The sequence below is a fragment of the Euphorbia lathyris genome, chromosome 3, assembly GCF_963576675.1.
Source record: "Euphorbia lathyris chromosome 3, ddEupLath1.1, whole genome shotgun sequence".
NCBI classification, from domain to species: domain Eukaryota; kingdom Viridiplantae; phylum Streptophyta; class Magnoliopsida; order Malpighiales; family Euphorbiaceae; genus Euphorbia; species Euphorbia lathyris.
In genome coordinates, this window is record NC_088912.1 from 79,909,194 (window position 1) to 79,928,915 (window position 19,722).

The following is a 19,722-nucleotide window of genomic DNA, read 5'->3' on the forward strand; positions in this document are numbered from 1 at the left end:
GCATCTATAAATTTGTCGATTTTTAAAGATAAAGTGCTAATCGTATCTCTTGTTTGATTTTGATAATTATTTATACGATATTGATTAGCATTTGCATTATTATTATTATTACCATCTTTCCAGTTAAAGTTAGGATGATTTCTCCATCCAGGATTATAAGTATTAGAATAAGGATTAGTAGTTTGGTTTTGTCCTTGGACAAAATTTACCTGTTCTATCTCATTCATACCTTCGTAGTCAATGTCTCTCTGGATCGGATCATTAGGATCGCATGGTGCCATAAATTTATCAATTTTGTGCGATAAGGCAGAAAATTGGGCTTGTAACATTGCTACAGGATCAAGATTCATTATACCTTTAACCGATGATGTACATGAGGATGATGGTTTCGCCGTTGGTATATGTCCACGCTCTGCGGGCCACATACTGCTGTTGATTGCCATTTCCTCCAAAAGTTCTCTTGCTTGGGCGGATGTCTTTTTCATAAATAACCCTCCAGACATAGCATCTAATGAACCTCTAGTCGTAGGATTTAATCCATTATAGAATGTCTGCATTAAAAGTGCATCTGGCAATTGGTGGTGTGGGCATAAACGTTGAAGTTCTTTAAAACGTTCCCAAGCTTCATAAAGAGTTTCATTATCATTTTGTGTGAAAGATGTCAACTCTTTGATGACTCTTGCGGTTTTTGCTAAGGGAAAATATTTTTGTAAAAATGCTTGGGCTAATTGGTCCCAAGTTTCAAATGTTGCAGCAGGCATAGAAGTTAACCAAATTTTTGCCTTATCCTTCAAAGTGAAATGAAAGAGGCGAAGTTTGATTGCTTCTGCTGTTACATCAGTAATTTTAAAAGTGTCACAAATTTCTAAGAAATTTGTCAAATGTGCATTAGGGTTTTCGTTAGGCAATCCGTAAAACGTTACGTTGTTTTGCAACATATTAAGCAAAGCAGGCATAATTTCAAATTGATTTGCGTTTATACGGGGTCTAACTACACTATTAGTTACACCGGCCATTCCTGGCCTAGCGTAATCCATAAGTGTCGGTGGATCGGCCATAATTTCTGGCTGGACTACTTTAGTTTTTAAGGGTGTTTTGTCTTTGTTTTTGTTGTTTTTCTTATTTTTCTTAAGTGTTCTTTCAATTTCTGGATCAAAAGGATCTGGTGGCATGCCCGAATTTCGTGAACTGCGCATCAACTTGAAATTGTAACACGAGCCAAACTACCTTCAAAACAAAATTGAAAGCAAATATATTATAAAATTGAAAATAAATAAAATATAAAAGTTGTATAAAAATAATGTATAAACCTAGATTCGAAAATAAAATGCGAAAAATAAAATTTTTATCAAAAATTTTGGCGTATCCCCGGCAACGGCGCCAAAAACTTGTTGAGCGATTTCCGCAAGTGCACGGTTTCGCTTGTAGTAATAAAAATATCGATCCCACAGAGATACGTTTTTTAACGAAAAACTTATTTTTGAATCTTTAATTTCGAACTTGTTAGATTTATAAAATGTAAATAAAAAGTGAAAATTGGATTAATTGAATTTAGGAAATTTATTTGATTGAATTTGAAAACTTTGAGTATTTGAAAATGCTGGAATAAGATTATATATTTAGAATAAATCGATTGTTAGAAAGATCTTCTGATTTTAAGGATGAATTTTACAAAACAGGAACATTTAGAACTTATTAGAAAAAGGAATGAATTTGTTCATTTGCATTAAGCAAAGAAAACAACTTAAACTTTGTATTATTATGATGATGAAATAAATGACGGAACCTCTAATTAATTGGCTTTGAACGTGACAAAACCCTTTCGAGATAGTTGCCCTTACTCAAATTAACACTCTTTCGAGATGATAATTTGCCTAAGTGTTCAACAAAGTTTCATTGTAATGATTTTGAATTCAAGTGCATATTAATGAAAACACCAGCCTCACTTATATTGGATTGGTTACCATAAGTGCTGCATAACGATTTGTCGAATAGAACAGACTTTATTAGATGAAATATAAATTGATACAAGTTTACAGAGAATAAGGAGCATCGAGTTCTTCGAGGGCGTGCAAGTGAAGGGCTTGATCGGTTCCACTTCCTTGGGTTTCCTTAGGAGGTTGTCAGGCTCGGGGGCGAACACTTTACTCAATCTTCTCGCTGTAACTTCGTAATAGGGATTCGGTCGGCCACTACCATGATGCAAACTAAAACTGGAACAATGTCTAAACGCTACTGAGTTGTAATTAAACTATAAACAATATGTGTACCTCATCTTGTTTTGTACAGAATCTAATTTCTAACTCTCGAAATGTTTTTACTTAGAACTTCGACATAAGTTCTACACTCTGATTTCTATATCTATATTATAGCATTTCATTACACTTTTTCTCAACATCAACTCTTTATTTATAGATGTTGAAGGGTTGTGTTTGAAGTGATGTATCCGTTGGTTAAGAGTCGTGTCCGTTGTGAAAGGACGTCTTTATCCACTTGAACGAACGCGTTTCTTGGATTTTCAGCATGTGTTAAAATGCTCTTGGTGAATTTCTGCACTTACCGATGATAGTAATCCGCGGCCGTGAATGACGTAGCACTGAGCTTGAGCGACGGACGAAGGGGAGAATTGGTTGTACCGCGCGTGTCGCGGCCGCGGGTCTGGGATCCACTGTCGCGGCCCGACAGGTTTTCTTACTTCTTGCTTTCGTTCGTGTCCTCGACTTGGCGCTTTCGATTTACGTCATCTTTGACTCCTTTTGTAGGGTTTTTCTTCTGTTTTAGATCCTTTTTCGTTCCTATTTGGATTTTACCAAATATTCAAGTACCTTGCAAGAAAGAAAGATATTCGAAAGTAAAAGTAATCTAAACAGATATAAATAACACAAATTCGTAATAAAAATGATGTAAATGTTAATGATATTTTAGGTATATTTTGGGCTTCACAGCAGGGCCGAAGCTCGGAGTATGGAAGAGTCGCCACCCACGAATGGGAAATGAACACCGATCCCTTGCGGGAGACCGGTGAGGGTTCGGGAAACTTAGGTACGAGCCGAGAAGGCTAGCTTCTTTCCAGCGAAAGGCTACTAGGCACCCCGACATCGTCCGGTTATGAACCACCGGCCTCCTACTTAGCATGTTAGGCGCTAACGGACTAATCGCATATTTCTTTAAGTTTAAAATTCATTTGAAACCTTTTCTTTATCGTTTTGAAAACCGTTTTGAGCATATATTATTGAAAGCCATATTACTAAAGAATCACCCATTTACATGAATTTAGAGTATATGGAAGAAAGAGGGAGATAGAAGAAAGAATTAGTTTATTTACCAAGTGAGTTATGCTTTGTATCATACATTAAATCTACACTAATCTCACTCCCAAAAAATGAGTTTATTTACATGGTTCGTACCTTAATCGCCGTTGGAACGATTTAAGTACGTTTCAAAACCCCGTTAATTTACATGATGTTCACTCGAATCGCCGTTGGAACGACCCGAGCGTGTGAAAACGTTGAACAAAAAGTTTTAACTAAAAACATGATTAAGCATACAAGTCCATTTATTTTTATATAAAACCGTTTAGTTAGGAAAATGATTCAAAACTCTATTATTTACAATGAAAACGATTTTAATTACAAGGTTCGCTTAATCCGCCATTGGAACGAATTAAGGTTTTAAAACGTGACGTTTAGGAAATGGTTTGAAATGGTAAAAAACCTTTTATTTACACTTTAGAAATATCTAGAAAAACTTTACTTTAAATAAACAAGTTAAACTCTCTTTTTGTGATTTATTTCCCATTTTCACTCAATTAACCTTCATTTGCATAAGAATACAACAATTAATCAATTTAAATCCAAATTCACCCAACCAAAATACTTTTTAAAACATATATATATATAGGAAGTTCAAAAGGAGAATAAATGTACATATTTATATCAATATACATTATGGTAAAAATAATAATAATACTTATAGATCAAAAATAAGATAAGAAAAATAATAATAATATATATACAAGTTATTAATAAGTAAAAATGGTAATATATATAATACTAGATATGATACACTTTTATTCCAATTTAAAAACATGTAAAAATAATGGATAAAATTCATAAATAAGAAAACTATACTTAAGCCAAAATAGTTTTTATACATAATAAATATATAGAGAGTAACCCACCCAAAACAATAAAAGAAAAACATATATATACACATATAGTTTTACAAAACCAAATTAATGTAAATTATACCCAAATGTACAAAATACATAAATAATCATTAGTTAGATACTCCAAAAATAATTTCAATAAATATACTACATAGTTATATACATATATATACAAGTCCAAATGTCAAAAAAGATGAGAAAGAGGTTGAAAAAGGAATTTTTAAGTTCCAGCAGCTTTACCGATGGAAATCCGTCGGTAAACAGCCTTTAGTGACAGAAAATGGAGAATTACAGAATCAGTTCAACAGTTTCCAGATTTATTCAAACACTTTAAATCTACTCTATTCTATCATTTTGGGCCTCCGAACTACCCAAATTGGATCATAGTCTATAACGGAGACTCCTAAAACGATGTTTTATTTCAAAATGTTATTTAAAAATATTTTTAAATCTATATTTACAACGTTTTAATCCCGAACTCCCCTTAAATCGGGTCACGGTTCGTGTTGGGACTTTAAAACGAGGTTTTTTATTTCAAAACCAAATAAAACGTTTATTTAATACGAGACGGGAATTAAATAAATACGGAAAAAATAAGTGTGATAAATAAATAACTTAAAGCAATAAAAACTATAAACTAAATAAATAAAGGAAATAAATAAATAAATAAAACGAGTCTAGTCCTCGGATAATACCTCAAGATCGGTATTGACGGCTTGATGTCGGTTGATTCCCCGAGTTATGATTTTTCGGTGTTTTTTCGTGTTTAGTAAAATATTCAACTTTTAGGAATTTTCAATTTTTTAGGGAAAAAAATGTTTTTCCCAAAAAAAATCACTTTCTCTCTCTAAAAAATGTTTTAGAGTGAGAAGCTCTAAAAAATTCCTCCCTCCTCCAAATGCATGGGGATCCGTGCCTTTTATAGGCACGGATCCCAAGGTTGGGCGGACGCCCAACATGGAGTTGGGCGGACGCCCAACGCCGGCTGGGCGCGCGCGTCCAACTGCCGTTGGGCGTGCGCCCGGCGCTGTTGGGCGCACGTCGGCTGCCGCTGGGCACTCGCGAGCCGTCTATTTGACGACACGCAATCCCTCCGGACCGTTTCATGGTTTTTTTATTTTTTTATTTTTGATTATTGGAATCAACCGCTCTAACCGTCTGCCATGGGTTTTCGTCACAGGTCCTCCGAATCGGTATCTACACACGCCGCTCCTGCCACTTGTCCAGTCGTTATCCGTCATCAGGTACGCAGTGGAGATCCGCTGGATCAAAGGGTAGCTCGACTCCTCAAGGTTTGTTGCAAAACAGGTTGTGTAGTAGCCCTTTTTGACTTAATCAATACAAATCTGCATAAAACACTTATAAGTCCTTTTATTTAGGAAATTTCGCCTAAAATACACACAAATTGTAATTAACACGCTGTATTATCGCAGTCATATTCATGCCTAACAGTAGCGATCTATCCCGACTGTAGGAGGATTGTATGCGGTTCAAAGCCTTTTAATTGAAGGAGTTTACGTTATTACACTTTTATAGTTTATACAAAGTTTAAAGTTGTTTTCTTTGCTTAATGCAAACGAACACAATAAAACTCTTATTTTAAACACTAAACATTTATGTTTTGTAATTCATATTCAAAACAGAATTGATTTCTAACATTCTACATATTCTAGCCTAATTCTTATTCTATCAATCTCAAAACCAATTTCAAATAACGATTATCTATAAACCTTAGTCGTATTTAAACTACACATAAATAAGCTTTTGTTGAAAAACATTCCCTGTGGGATCGACATCTTTTTATTACTACAAGCGAAATCGTGCACTTGCGGAAATCGCTCAATAGAGGAAGAGCGGATAAGAATAGCTTCAGGGATACTGTGGATAGTATTAGTTCTAAAATGAGTGCTTGGAAAGCTAATAATCTTTATCTGGCCGGGAGGATTACGCTTGTGCAGTCTGTCACCTTGACGGTTGTTAATCATGTGATGTAAACGAATATGCTCCCTAAAGGGGATTTGTGTAGGATTGATAGAGTGAATAGAGCTTTTATTTAGGGCCATACAGGGGAGAATAATAAAATCCATTTAGTTGAGTGGGATTCGGTTTGTAAGCCGAAGAGGTGTGGGGGGACTATTGTTAGGAAAGAGGCTGATTTGAATGTGGTTCTCCTTTTTAAGCTTCTCTAGAGGATTTGGAAAGAGCCCCACACACTCTGGGCAAGAGTTCTGTCTACAAAATATAGGAAGGATCTTATTTTTGGGGGGCTCAGTTTCAATTACAAGTCGTCGATCCCATATTTGTCGTAGTTTACAATCGATCTTTGATTGTTTTTTACAGGGTCTGGTCTGGAGTATAGGGGATGGGAAATCTACGTCGTTCTGGGATGATAGGTGGCTGGGTTCTTCCTGTCTTCGTGAGTTGGTTGTGCGTAGGGTGGAGGATGAGGACCTCAATTGGCGGTTGAGTGATGTGTTTGATGACAATGGGAGTTGGAATTGGTGTAAAATTGAGCACTATTTGGATATCCCTACTTTGTTGCGTCTGAGATGTATCCTTACGGCTCGTGATTCGGACATCCGGGACATGCCTAGATGGGTTAATTCTTCTAATGGTAATTTTACTTATAAGGATGCGTATTCTCTTTTGATTACTGATCGTGGTGGTACGGAGGTGGATGCTCGGTTTGATGCAGTTTGGAAGATTAAAGTCCCTCATCGTATCCGGACTTTCCTTTGGCCGTGTCTTCATGACAACATTCTCACCAATTTGGAGCGAAAAAGAAGACATTTGATTGAGGTGGATGTTTGTTCTATTTGCCATAGGGATCCCGAGTCTATTATTCATGTGCTCAGGGACTGTCTTGTGAGCGTTCTTATTTGGCAGGGGCTTCTTCCACTGAGTTCGTGGGGGTGGTTCTTTAAGATGGCTAAAGAATCTTGGCTTTTTAACTGTATGGTGGGTTCTGATAAAATGTTTGGGATTCGGAACTGGGTGAGTCTTTTTGCTATGACGGTTCATAAACTTTGGACTTGGAGGAACTTAGAGATCTTTTATAATGGTGAAGGTATCCCGAGTGATCGAATTGCTTCGATCCATAGAACTTTGTGTTGGTCCCGTGTGATTAGTTTCAAGGGGGGGGGGTTTAGGAACTAATTTAACTTTTTCGCTAAATAATGCTGACTTAATTAATTCTTTAAATTACTTAACTTAGTTTAGGTCAGCACGGTCGAGAAATGTAAGACAGCTTTAGTCAGATGCTGACTAGAACTGTTTTACTTGCGAGTTGGGAATTAACACTTGAGGCCAGCTTCCAACTCAGCACCAAGATTACTCAGTGTCAGCTTTTACAATTTATATCCTGAGCAATTTAATCAGACAACACATATATAGATATATTGAGAGAGAGTTAGAAATTACTCAGCACGACTTATCCTGGTTCGGCCTTTTCGCCTACGTCCAGTCCCTAGAGTCCCTTCGGGCTTTTTCAATCCAATACTGAGCTCTTTAAAGGTAGAGCACAAACCGTTTACAAGGCAGTTGAATATGCAAGAGTACCTTCCTCTATTCGTCTACTCAACTCTTACTAAGTGCTATAACCGAACACCTAGATTTCTCTACCACTGAGTACTTAAAATCGAGTACTCAGCACCACTCTCTCAATTTTACAATTGATACAAACTTGTTCTTTCTAGATGAAGAACACTTTAGATGATTACAAAATCAATCTAGCTTTTACACAGAAATGGAAGTTTGGTGTAAGATCTTTTTCTTGTTTGAATGTGCTTTGTATCTTTTCTCTCTTTCTCTTGTATTTTTCTTGGCAAAATCAGCTTCGGATCCAAGCATGAACTTGTCCTTTTATAGTTGAAATCTGAAGACACAATCATTTGAATCCGGAATTATCCGTTGGATTCAAATGGCTCTTTCTTTCGACATTGTTCTGGTCAGCTTCTGATTTGCAGGCCAATCCTGTCGTCTGAATTCTGCAGGTGTCAGGCTTGTCTTCTTCCCGCAGGTGTGTCTTCTAGTGCCAGTTCGTCTTTTAGCTAACGGACAGTTGACCCATGCATCTCGAAATTTACTCTGTGCGTAATTCCAAGGTTTCTATTATTGGTGCAGACAGTTGTCGGATCTTGTCTTCTAGCAAACAGATCATTCATGCTGTCCTGACGAACACTCAGCTTGACTTTGTTGACGTTGCTTTTGTTCTTCGTTTCTGAGTTACTCTTACTCAGCTTTCGTGGTCAGCTTCGTCTGCAAGCTTTAGTTTAGAGAAGGACTTGCGTTTCACTCAGCTTCTTTGGTCAGCTTCATCTTTAAATATTTGTTCTGAAGCTTGCTTTTCTTCTGTTCTGCTGAGTTGCACTCTACTCAGCTTATGCTGAGTTCTCATGCTGACTTCGTCATGTCTTACTTTTTGATTCTGTTTTCATTTATACTTATACTCACCATTGAACAAACAAATTAGTACAATTAAATCAAAGCACTTAAATTTAATTGCCTCTTAATCATGGATTAACTTAAATAATTTTGTCAAATCAAAATCATGTGGAAAGGTGTTTCAACAAACTCCCCCATTTTGATGTTGGCAAAATATTTAATTAATGGAACTCAGTTTTGAGATTCCCCATGATTAAGTTATCTTTCATTCTTCTGAAGTTACTCCCCCGTAAGGGTTGCATCTATTAACTCTAAACCTTCTAAGATTTAATTGAGTAACATTAGGATATGCCTATACTAACTTAGTTCAATTCTAGACCTTCCAAGATCTAATTCATATGAGCCTAGGTCAGTTTTCAGAAGAGTTCAAAATTTGGAACATATTTTTACTTAGTTTGATACATGGTCAGTTTAGGTATCAGAGTTATAAAGGATTATATCAGAGCTTATTTAATCATGTATCAGAGCAAATGAAAGGATGTATCAAAGCAAATGTGTACTGAGTATATTTTGCTTGTATGTCACCTTTTTAGTTTTGTTTGTTTGTTCATTCAAGACAGATCAGCATATAGCACAACAAGTAAGCATCGCATATAGATAAGTCAATTTTGAATGAAAAGATGCTTAAAATAGATAGATTGTCAGTATACAAAATACGAAAGAACATGCCAGATAAACTACAAGTCAAGTACTGAAACTAGACAGACTATTTCTTCCTGTTGACTTGAGCTTGGTGAGCAGGATTAACTTTGCCTTTTCCTTTGGCAGTTCTTTATTGCTGACTGCCGGATGCTTCCCCCATTTGTTGAGTTCCATCAGCTTGTTCTTTCTCCCCCGTTTTGCCAGCATCAGATGAAGGGGGAATAAAGGTCTCGTGAAGAACAACACGAGTGAGTTTTGCGGAGTATGTCCGGAGTTGACTCGTACTCTCTCGAAGACCGTCGAAGACAACCATGCCATCGTCCATCGTGGCAGCAGGGATCCTAATATTAGCATTTAGCATGCTCAGTAGATACTCCTGTGATTTCCCGATCCAAGTGATGGATTCTGTCAGCTTGGCATATGATTGATGGTACATTTTGAGCAGAGCCGAATCATAGAACTGACGTTGGGCATTTGTATAGCGGACATGGTTAAGGGTGGCTTGAGAATACTGCAGGATCTCATTTGTCTTGACTTGGTCAGTATCCATTTCTTCTTTACTCAAGTTGAGTAGGCGAACAGCTTTGCTAATTTTCTCAATGGAACACTAGGAAGAGGAGGAGACTAATTCATGAGTCCCGGTCAGCTCAGAGGTTAGCTGGTTGAAAAGCTGATTAATCTCAGCAGAGGTTGCATAAAGTGAGTTCGCAGCTGACAAAGTGTTGAGTTGGCCCTGGAGGGAGTTCATATGATTGACCATTGTCAGCTGGAGTTCAGCCAGCTTTACGATTGATTCTTGCTTGGGTTGTTGAGATTGAAAGGATGTCATGACACTCAGTAAGTCCTTGAGACCCTTGATTTCAGATAGAAGCTGAGTGACAGAAGATATGTGTTGAGGCTCAACATGGACAGACCCAGCAGCATCGGCATGAGATTGGTTAATGTCCTGAAGTAGTGATTGAGCTGAGTCAATGATTCTTCGCCCAGACTCAGTTGCATGCAAGTAAGCATAAGTCCCATCAGGATGATGCTTAGTGGCCGGAATTGGAATAGTACCGGATGGAGGAGGAGTTTGGTGCTGTCCAGAATTAGATGTGCCAGCATGGTCAGCAGCTGGACTTTTGTTTAGGTCAGCATCAGGAACTGACTGGTTTTCTTTCTGCGTCGAAGGATTTGGAAGAGGTGGATCGGCAGAGATATTGACATGTTCAGAGTCAGCTTGAAGTCAAGTTGAAGGTGAAGGAAGATCAGTACTGACCTGAGCAGGATTTTCCTTTGCTAACTCTTTATCTTGAGCAGCAGGAACTTCGAGCACTGGCTTGGCAGGAATTGGATCTTCAGGAGTCTTGGCTTGTTCCTCAGCTTGAGAAACAGTGGCTTGCTTTTCCTTGAGTTGGTCCAAATTTGGTTCAATGGCATTGTTGAAGAACTGGAACTGGAGTGTGGTAAGGGCAGAGATTGGTTCCCTTTGCGGAGAATCGTCCAGAAGATCAATGATAGGAGACTTTTGAGCTTTTCTCTTGAGTCGTTTGCCAGTTCTGGTCTTATGAGTTGGAGGAGATGGGTCAGCAGCAATGGAGTCAAGGGACTCAGAAGATGAGTTTAACCCAAGGTCAGCATTAAGATCTTCCACAGCTCTTGCTTGTTCTGTGGACTCAGCATCAACTGTCTTACTTGGCACAGTTGGATTCTCAACCCGCTCAGTACCAACTGTTTGGTTTTGCTCAGCATCAACTTCTTTACACAGCTCAACATCATCTGTCCTTTCATCATCAAACTGACCTCCAAGATCACCCAATTCTTCTTCTTGGTCAGCAGGAGTTTTCTCAAGATCAATTTCTTGACTTTTCACAAAGTGCGAATCTTTAGAGATTACACAGTCAAGCGGCAGTGCATCAATTGGGTTAAGACCAGAGGATTTCTTCTTCTTCTTTCTCAGGGGCTCCTCAGGAGTATCCTCACTTACTTCCTTAAGCTCTGCTGGCCTTTTCAGATTTTCTGCTGACTTAGGTTCCTCCTGACCTTGCTCAGCATCAGCTTTCCTCGCACTGGATACTATTCTTAGCTTTGTAGGAGCTGTGTTCACATCTTTTGCTGATTGGTCAGCTTTTCTCTTTTTTATCCTGTCTTGTGCGATCACCAGGAGGTTTTACCACAACTTTCTTTCCCTTCTTGGTTGGCACATCCTGTGCTTCTTCAACCGCAGCCCCTTTTCCTTTCTTTGGTATGATAGGTTGGTCATAGGCCAGTCCAAATAGAATACCGGCAGTAATCTCCGTACCCCGGACTTGAATTTCCTCCGCCAAGCTTACTCGGTGGTCTTGGAGAATCTTTGTGATAAGGGATCCCAACCTGAGTGTCCTAGTGCTCCGTTGAAATGCACCGATAAGAAAGACATGCATATTGAGTGGTTGGTAGGTCAGCATGTGCCATATGAAGCACTGCTCGAAGTTGGATGTGGAGGATTGGGAGTTGACCTTAGGGAATAAGAAATTGGTCAGGATATAGTGGGCCATTTTCTGATTTTGACCCATACAGGTGCTAGCAATTTCTCTTTTGTGATCCTTCGATTTACAGAACTCAACGGGGTAGTCAATTTTACCGGAATCGTTTGTGGTTCGAAGTTTGGTGCCCTCATTCCTCAGTTTGAGTAGTGTAGCGAGATAGGGAGGATTGACAAAGATTTTCTTTCCCTTGACCTTGGTCACCATGTAGTCACTGTCATCATCAGCAGCTTTTAGGTTAGCATAGAATTCCCTTACCAACTCAGGATAGGTGGCTTCACGGATAGAAAATAGCTCGGTCCAGCCATTTTTGGAGATCCATTCGCAAAAGGGTTGTTTAGCCTCTACAAACCCCTTAGAAAACCAGTGAGAACGATCGATCTTCCAACCCCTTACGCTATTAAAGACTGGAGAATAGGTTCTTTCCCTTTGTTTCTTTTCCTTCTTTTTCTTTGCCTGTTTGGACGGTGTCACCTGGTCAGCTTGGGTATGTTGGCCAGAGGTGCTGACCTTAGCCTGGTCATCCTGACCGTGACTTTGAGACTTGGTGGGAGTTTCGACGTATTCCTGTTGAGCAGGAGATGGAGGATTTTCATCGGAGCGATTTTGGTCGTAATCGGCACCGGAGATGTTCTGAGAACCAGACATGATTTTCTCAAGAATTTTAGAGAGGTTTTGGGATTTGAGAGAGAGAGAGAGATCGAATGCTAGAAATTTGAATGTAAAGAGCAGTTAGTGGGAAATCATCCACTATTTATAAGGATGCCAAGTTGATCGAAAGGATTGAAATAGCCGTTTTACCTCGAGATGATCAATCGACAATAATTCTGATATTTATGACACAATCGGCGCATGTGTTTTTTAATAATTACGCTTACGTCATCCTAGTTGGCTATTAATGCGCGTGCTAGCATTTATTGTGCATAAGAGTTTTACTCAGTTTCGAGAAGCCTAATCGTTTGAGATTCTAGGAAGTCAGTTTTACGTAGAAGGAATGTTCGTGTGCTTGGTAACTTAGCTTATATTAATCACTCAGTATGTATGTCTACTCAGCATAGGGTGATATAGTTCATATTTAGCCCATCATGCAATGGTTACACATATAGCACAGATCACTCAGCATGGTAATCACTCAACATTCAATTTAAACATATAATTTTAGTGAAGAGGATTAGACATACCGATAGCTTCCCTTAGTATGTTAAATTGCTCACGAGCCAGAGGTTTTGTGAAGACATCTGCAAGCTGTTCATCTGTAGGAACGTAGGTCAGCTTTATCTCACCTTTGAGTACATGATCCCTTATGAAGTGATGCCTTATGCTGACATGCTTTATCCTGCTGTGTTGGATTGGATTTTTGGATAAGTCAATGGCACTCTTGTTGTCACATTTGACTTCTATTGTTTCTGTTTTTACACCATAATCCTCAAGTTGTTGCTTTATCCATAGGACTTGAGCCACACAGCTTCTAGCAGTAATGTACTCAGCTTCAGTTGTTGACAAGGCCACTGATGATTGCTTCTTGCTGAACCAAGATACTAGACAGCTTCCAAGGAAGTGACACCCTCCTGAAGTACTCTTACGCCCTAGCTTATCTCGTCCATAGTCAGCATCAGTGTATCCAATGAGTGTAAAGTCATTTGTAGTTGGATACCATAAACCTGCATTAACTAAGCTCTGCAAATATCTGAAAATTCTTTTTACAGCTATAAGGTGAGATTCCCTGGGGTCAGCTTGATATCTTGCACAATAACATACTGAGTACTGAATGTCAGGTCTACTAGCAGTAAGATAAAGTAGAGAGCCAATCATACCTCGATATAATTTACTATCTACCGACTTACCTTTTTCGTCAGCACAAAGGACTGTGTCAGTACCCATTGGGGTAGATATGGGCTTGCATTCTTCCATATCGAATTTCTTTAACATTTCTTTGGCGTACTTAGACTAACTAATGAAGATGCCATTCTTCCCTTGCTTGATTTGAAGTCCAAGGAAGAAGTTGAGTTCGCCCATCATAGACATCTCGAACTCAGTTTGCATCTATTTACTAAATTCTTTGCACATAGATTCGTCGGTAGCACCAAAAATTATATCATCTACGTAAATTTGTGCCAACATGGTATTTTTACCCTTCTTCTTAATGAACAAGGTTGTGTCAGCTTTACCTCTGACATAGCTCCTTGTCAGCAGGAAATTGGTCAACCTCTCATACCAAGCACGAGATGCTTGTTTCAGGCCGTACAAGGCCTTTTTGAGTTTATAAACGTGGTTTGGAAACTTTGGATCTTCAAACCCATGAGGCTAACTAACATATCCCTCTTCGTTTATAAATCCATTAAGAAAAGCACTTTTAACATCCATTTGATATAGCTTGAAATTCATGAAACTAGCATATGCACATAATATACGTATAGCCTCTAACCTAGCTACGGGTGCAAAGGTCTCACCATAGTCAATGCCCTCTTGCTGACTATAGCCTTGGGCTACAAGTCGGGTTTTGTTCCTGACTACATTGCCTTTCTCATCTAGTTTATTTCTAAAGACCCACTTAGTTCCTATGGTCTTTTGATTCCTAGGTTTTGGTACTAAATCCCATACCTCGTTTCTTTTGAAATGATCAAGCTCCTCTTGCATAGCATTGATCCAATGTTCGTCGTGCTCAGCTTTTGAGAAGTTCTTCGGTTCATGTACCGAGACGAATGCAACATTGCTGAGATATTTTCTAAGCTGATCTCTTGTCATCAGCTTGTTTTCAGCAGCATCAAGAATGGACTTCTCCGAATGTCCTCTTGGAATTTTGATTTCTTTGGGCAATGTTGAGTTGTCTGGAATAGGTGTTTCTACAATATCTGCAGGAGTAGATTGGTCAGCAAAGGTAATTTCGGGTTCGTGTTTACCTTTGGTCAGCCCTTGTGGTGATGACTCAGCAGCTCCATTTTGGTCAGCGGAAGCTGAGCTTGGGTCATCTTCGGCAGACTGAGTTGTCTTTCCTGCAGGGTCAGTTTCATCGAACTCAATATGTACAGACTCTTCTACAACATGAGTTCGCTTATTGTACACCCTATATGCTTTACTGTTAGTTGAGTACCCAAGAAAGATCGCTTCGTCAGCTTTAGCATCGAATTTAGCAAGGTTTTCTTTTGTATTGAGTATAAAGCATTTACACCCAAAGGCACGAAAGTAGCCAATGTTGGGCTTTCGTCCTTTCCAAAGTTCATAGGGGGTTTTCTTAAGAATAGGTCTAACTAAAGCCCTATTAAGTATATAGCATGTTGTGCCCCAAAAATACTTTAGAAGCCTATTTTCGCTCAGCATTGTCCTAGCAATTTCAACTATTGTTCTGTTCTTCCTTTCAACAACCCCATTTTGTTGAGGCGTTCTAGGTGCAGAAAAATTATGGTCAATGCCACTGACTTCACAGAATTCATCAAACTGTTGGTTTTTGAATTCTCCGCCATTGTCACTCCTTATATGAGCTACTCTTAGGTCTTTGTCATTTTCAAGCTTTCTAATCAATGTTGTGAACATCTCAAACGTTTCATCCTTGCTACTCAGCAAGATGATCCAAGTATACCGAGAGAAATCATCTACAATGACTAAGGAAAATTTCTTACCTCCCAAGCTGAGTGGCTGGACAGGTCCAAAAAGGTCCAAATGTAGTAATTCCAATGGTCGATTGGTTGAGACAATGTTTTTACTTTGAAAAGACTTTTTCGTTTGTTTACCTTGCTGACAAGCATTACATAGTTGATCTTTTTCAAATTTAAGTTTAGGCAATCCCTCAACTAATTGCTTTCTTGCTAATTTGGCAAGGAGGTCCATGCTTACATGACCAAGTCTCCTATGCCATAGCCATGAGTTATCCTCCTTTGACACTAAGCATATATTTTTAGAAAACTGTTTTTCTAAACTCAACATGTATACACTGTCAACACGAGGGGCAGTTAAAATTAAATTGTTTGTTTTACCCTCGAGTATTCGACACTCAGTGGCATGAAATACAACCTTTCTACCACTGTCACACAGCTGAGTGATGCGGTTTCCGGAGAATCCTCACTAAGGGATAAGTGTACCCCGTCGTTATCAAGTAATAAATTTCTGGTTTAAGTCCAGGTTATCGTCCACAGGATTTATTTCTGCAAGTACCAAGCTACTCGGTCTCGGATGTTATCTAGGCTTAGGGGGTTTTGAGTTTGGTTTGTTTAATTAATCTACTCCTAGGTTGAATTATACTAATCCTAGCTAAGTTATCTAATTCTAACTAAATTATCTAAGTTATTCTACACCTAACTAAGTTACTCTACCCCTAATTGATCTTTTACCAAAGCAATTAACTGAATGAACATGAAGGAATATGATGATAACAATGATAGAATGTTTAAGCAATTGAATTGAAACTAAGTCGCTTGTGTCCAAGGCGATTAACCCGACCTATCCTCCTAAAGTCCCTAGTTCGTGATTCCCTTGTAAGGCCGAAACTAGCTCTAAGGCTCAGTAATTTGGGCTTAATCTTCTATAGGGTCGTCAATCCTATAGGCACTGACTAGGTCAGATTCAGCTCGCAATATGTGCCAACCTAATTTTGGGATTATCGAATGAGTTAAACCAATCAGACAAAGCGTGAGACAAAGATTAAAACATCAAAACAATTGAATGAACAAAAACTATATTATATATCAAAGATGAATGTATTGTCACGAAGTTACAATAAACCTAGAATTCATAGCATGTATCAGAGGCTAGACAGAATATAAAAGAAGAAAAATCCCTTTCAGGGAACCTGTCTACCAATGCAGGCATCTTTCTAGGATTTAAGGATGGAGCTTGAGTAATCCTCGGTGAACGGAGCTTCGAAGGTATCTTCAATGGAGGTTTGAAGGATATGGAGGAGGTGGAGAGGATTTCTCAAGGTGGAAGCTAAGCTAATTACAAAAGTAAAAGATATTGAATTATAATTGAAAAACCCTATTTATAGATGCGTCTCGGGCCTCGTTTTGACCTATTTTCGTGTCCTAGTTGGTGTAGGAAGATGTGGGGCCGAGCGTGGCTTCGTGGGGGCGGAATTGGTCTTTTTGACCAATTCCCACAGGGCTGCTCGCCGAGCAGGAAAGGCTGCTCGGCGAGCAGGGCTGCTCGCGCCGAGCAGCCCCCTGCTCGCCGAGCAGGCGCCTGGTGGCCTGCTCGCCGAGCGTTTTCGCCCGAAGCGCGCTCGATCCAAGCTCGATGAGTTCCGCGACCTTTTTCGTCCGACTTCACACCTGCACACGCATAAAAACTCCGGAAAACATTAGTCCAAAAGCCAAACTGATCCGTCAATCGCTTATTTTGAGCAAATGCTTCGTTTGGTGCGACGTTTGACGGACCAATTAGCTTCAAAAGATAACGGAATTCTAATACGCATGTTATTTCGGCCGTATTTGCCTAAATTGATTACAAAACAAGCCTAAACGACGAAAAGTAAATAGAATGTTCTCAATTCCTAACTTACTCACACAAAAGCATTTAAATGCGAGAATTGCTCGCTTATTAGCCAAATAACCCTAAAAACAGTCCTAAAACCGTACCCAAAGATAGGGGTTTTTGACCCCTATCAAACCTCCTCGCACTTAAAACTTTACTTGTCCCCAAGTAAACTAAAAAAAACTAAACCCGCCATCACAAGCAAGCTAGAAAACTTCCCAGTTTGACTAGGTGCTTGACATAATTTCGAGCATCTGTAATTACATGCATTCGGAAGTACAAAGTAGAGACACGATATCCAAAAGCCGCATTTCAATTATCATGGGTTATAGTTTTAAGCAAATGGACACATGTTCAATTAAATGAGCTTGAGGGGATCGCTAAGTAAAACACCTCACCATAGGTAGTTCACTCATTCACACAATTTTTGGTGGCTAAGGTGTTTACTCTCGGCTTATGTTCTTGCTTAGGATTACGTTGATTTTGCACGTTCATCCGAGTTCCTCTACTATGCTATATGACTCCGATGATATCAAAAACAGCCTCTAATTGGGGTTGTAATGTGGTTAGAGGGTTAAAGGTACAACAAGGGTTAAATGTTCTAGCGCTACAAAAACGGAGTTAAAATGGCTTTAGCAAATATGAAGTGACTGAGCTTTTTATTCATCCCTTATTTTTTCTTTTGGGATGTTTTCTTGAGACGTTTTTGATTTTTAGGAACTGGGGAATGAAGTTTTGTTTTACCTTTTGTTCGTCTCTTTTCTTTTCTTTTTCTGTTTTTCTCTCCCCTTTTTTTTTCTTTTTGGGATAGTAATGCTCATTTACTTCTTAGCCTTTTGGCTTGCTACTGTAATGCCATAAACAAAGATAAAGCGCTAGAAGAAAACAAAGGCTCAGTTCGAGCTTTGCAAAAACAAGGGTTAAGTGGCGAACCAAGTTGTGGTTCGCAAAAACGGGTTAGAACGAAAGAAAAATCTACAAACTACAAAAATGTCGGCTCAAAGGGGCTTCCTAGAGTGGATGAAAAAGAAAAACAAGGTAAAGAAAAGGGTTAATTCTAATGAGGCTGATTCATCGTTTATCATCTCAAATCATTGCATGTAGGTTCAACACAGTATTAGGTGCAAAATCTGTAATCTTCCACAAGTCAAAGCATTCACACAAAAAATGTCAAGAAAAAGAGCTTTTTGATGTTCGCTCTTAGGCTCAAATTCAGCTCACAATTCTTTGGGTTTCAATTTTGTGTTTACTAGTTTTCCCCAAACTCAAGTTTAATATCACATGCCTTCAATTCTTAAGTTATCTACCTAAGTAATGATTTTAGCATTTCTTCAAAAGTAGGGTCTAAATGCAAACCTTAGCTCATGCTTTTACAGATACAAGAGTTGTGTCCCACACCTAAACTAGTTGTCATGCAATTTTAGATTCGGTTCTCAGCCCTCAAAGACAAATAACGAAGTTTAGATTCGAAGGAGGTTCACGGTTTTAGGTCCTAAACATGCAAAAACTTAAATAAAGCAAAAAATAAAACACCAAAACGCAAACCTAAACTAGACACGACGCAACAAAAATTTTAAAATTTATACAATTTTTGTAAGTTTGTCTACCCCTCCTCCCTCACACTAAAAATATGCAATAAGTTCCAACATTGCATCATAAATCATGAAGTACGGGTGTAAAAAGTTAGGGTGGAGAAGACAACTTACTGATCATTCTGAAGCCGGAGGATTTGGATACCCAAGGTGTCTTTACCGAGATAAAGTTTAAGTCGGTGTCCATTAACTTTCTGGGTGGTTCCATCATTCAACATGATCTCAACCATACCGGAGGGATGTGCGTCAAGAATTGAAAATGGTCCATACCAACTACTCTTGAGCTTGCCCGGGAAGAATCTCAGTCGGGAGTTATAAAGTAGCACTTGGTCGCCTTTTTGGAAGGTTTTCCGCTGTACTTTTTTATCGTGCACCCGCTTGGTTCGTTCTTTGTACAATTTGGCATTCTCGTAAGAGTTATATCGGAGCTCATCCAGTTCGTGCAGTTGTGTTAACCGTAGATCACCTGAAAGTTTAGGGTCAAAGTTTAGAAATTTTAGCGCCCAATAAGCTTTGTGCTCTAATTCAACAGGCAAGTGACAAGATTTCCCAAAAACCAAACGGTAGGGGGACATTCCTATGGGAGTCTTGAATGCTGTCCGGTATGCCCAGAGAGCATCGTCCAGTTTAAGACTCCAATCTTTTCTAGCATTCCCTACCGTTTTCTCAAGAATGCGTTTTAGCTCTCTGTTTGACACTTCTACCTGACCACTTGTCTGAGGGTGGTAAGGTGTTGCGACCCTATGGGCTACGCCATACTTTTGGAGCAATGTGTCAAACTGCTTATTGCAGAAATGGGATCCCCCATCGCTAATGATAGTCCGGGGTGTACCAAATCTGGTAAAGATATTCTTTTTCAGGAATTTTATCACTACTCGAGCATCGTTTGTGGGTAGGGCTTCGGCTTCTA

The 19,722-nt window shown here is 38.9% G+C and overlaps 1 non-coding gene across 1 annotated transcript; it reads left to right on the forward strand.

Moving 5' to 3' along the window:
- Positions 1-573: 573 nt before the first annotated feature.
- On the forward strand, positions 574-680 carry LOC136225079 (small nucleolar RNA R71). Its single transcript, XR_010686816.1, has one exon. It is a non-coding gene; the product is annotated as a small nucleolar RNA R71 (small nucleolar RNA).
- The last annotated feature ends 19,042 nt before the right edge of the window (positions 681-19,722 follow it).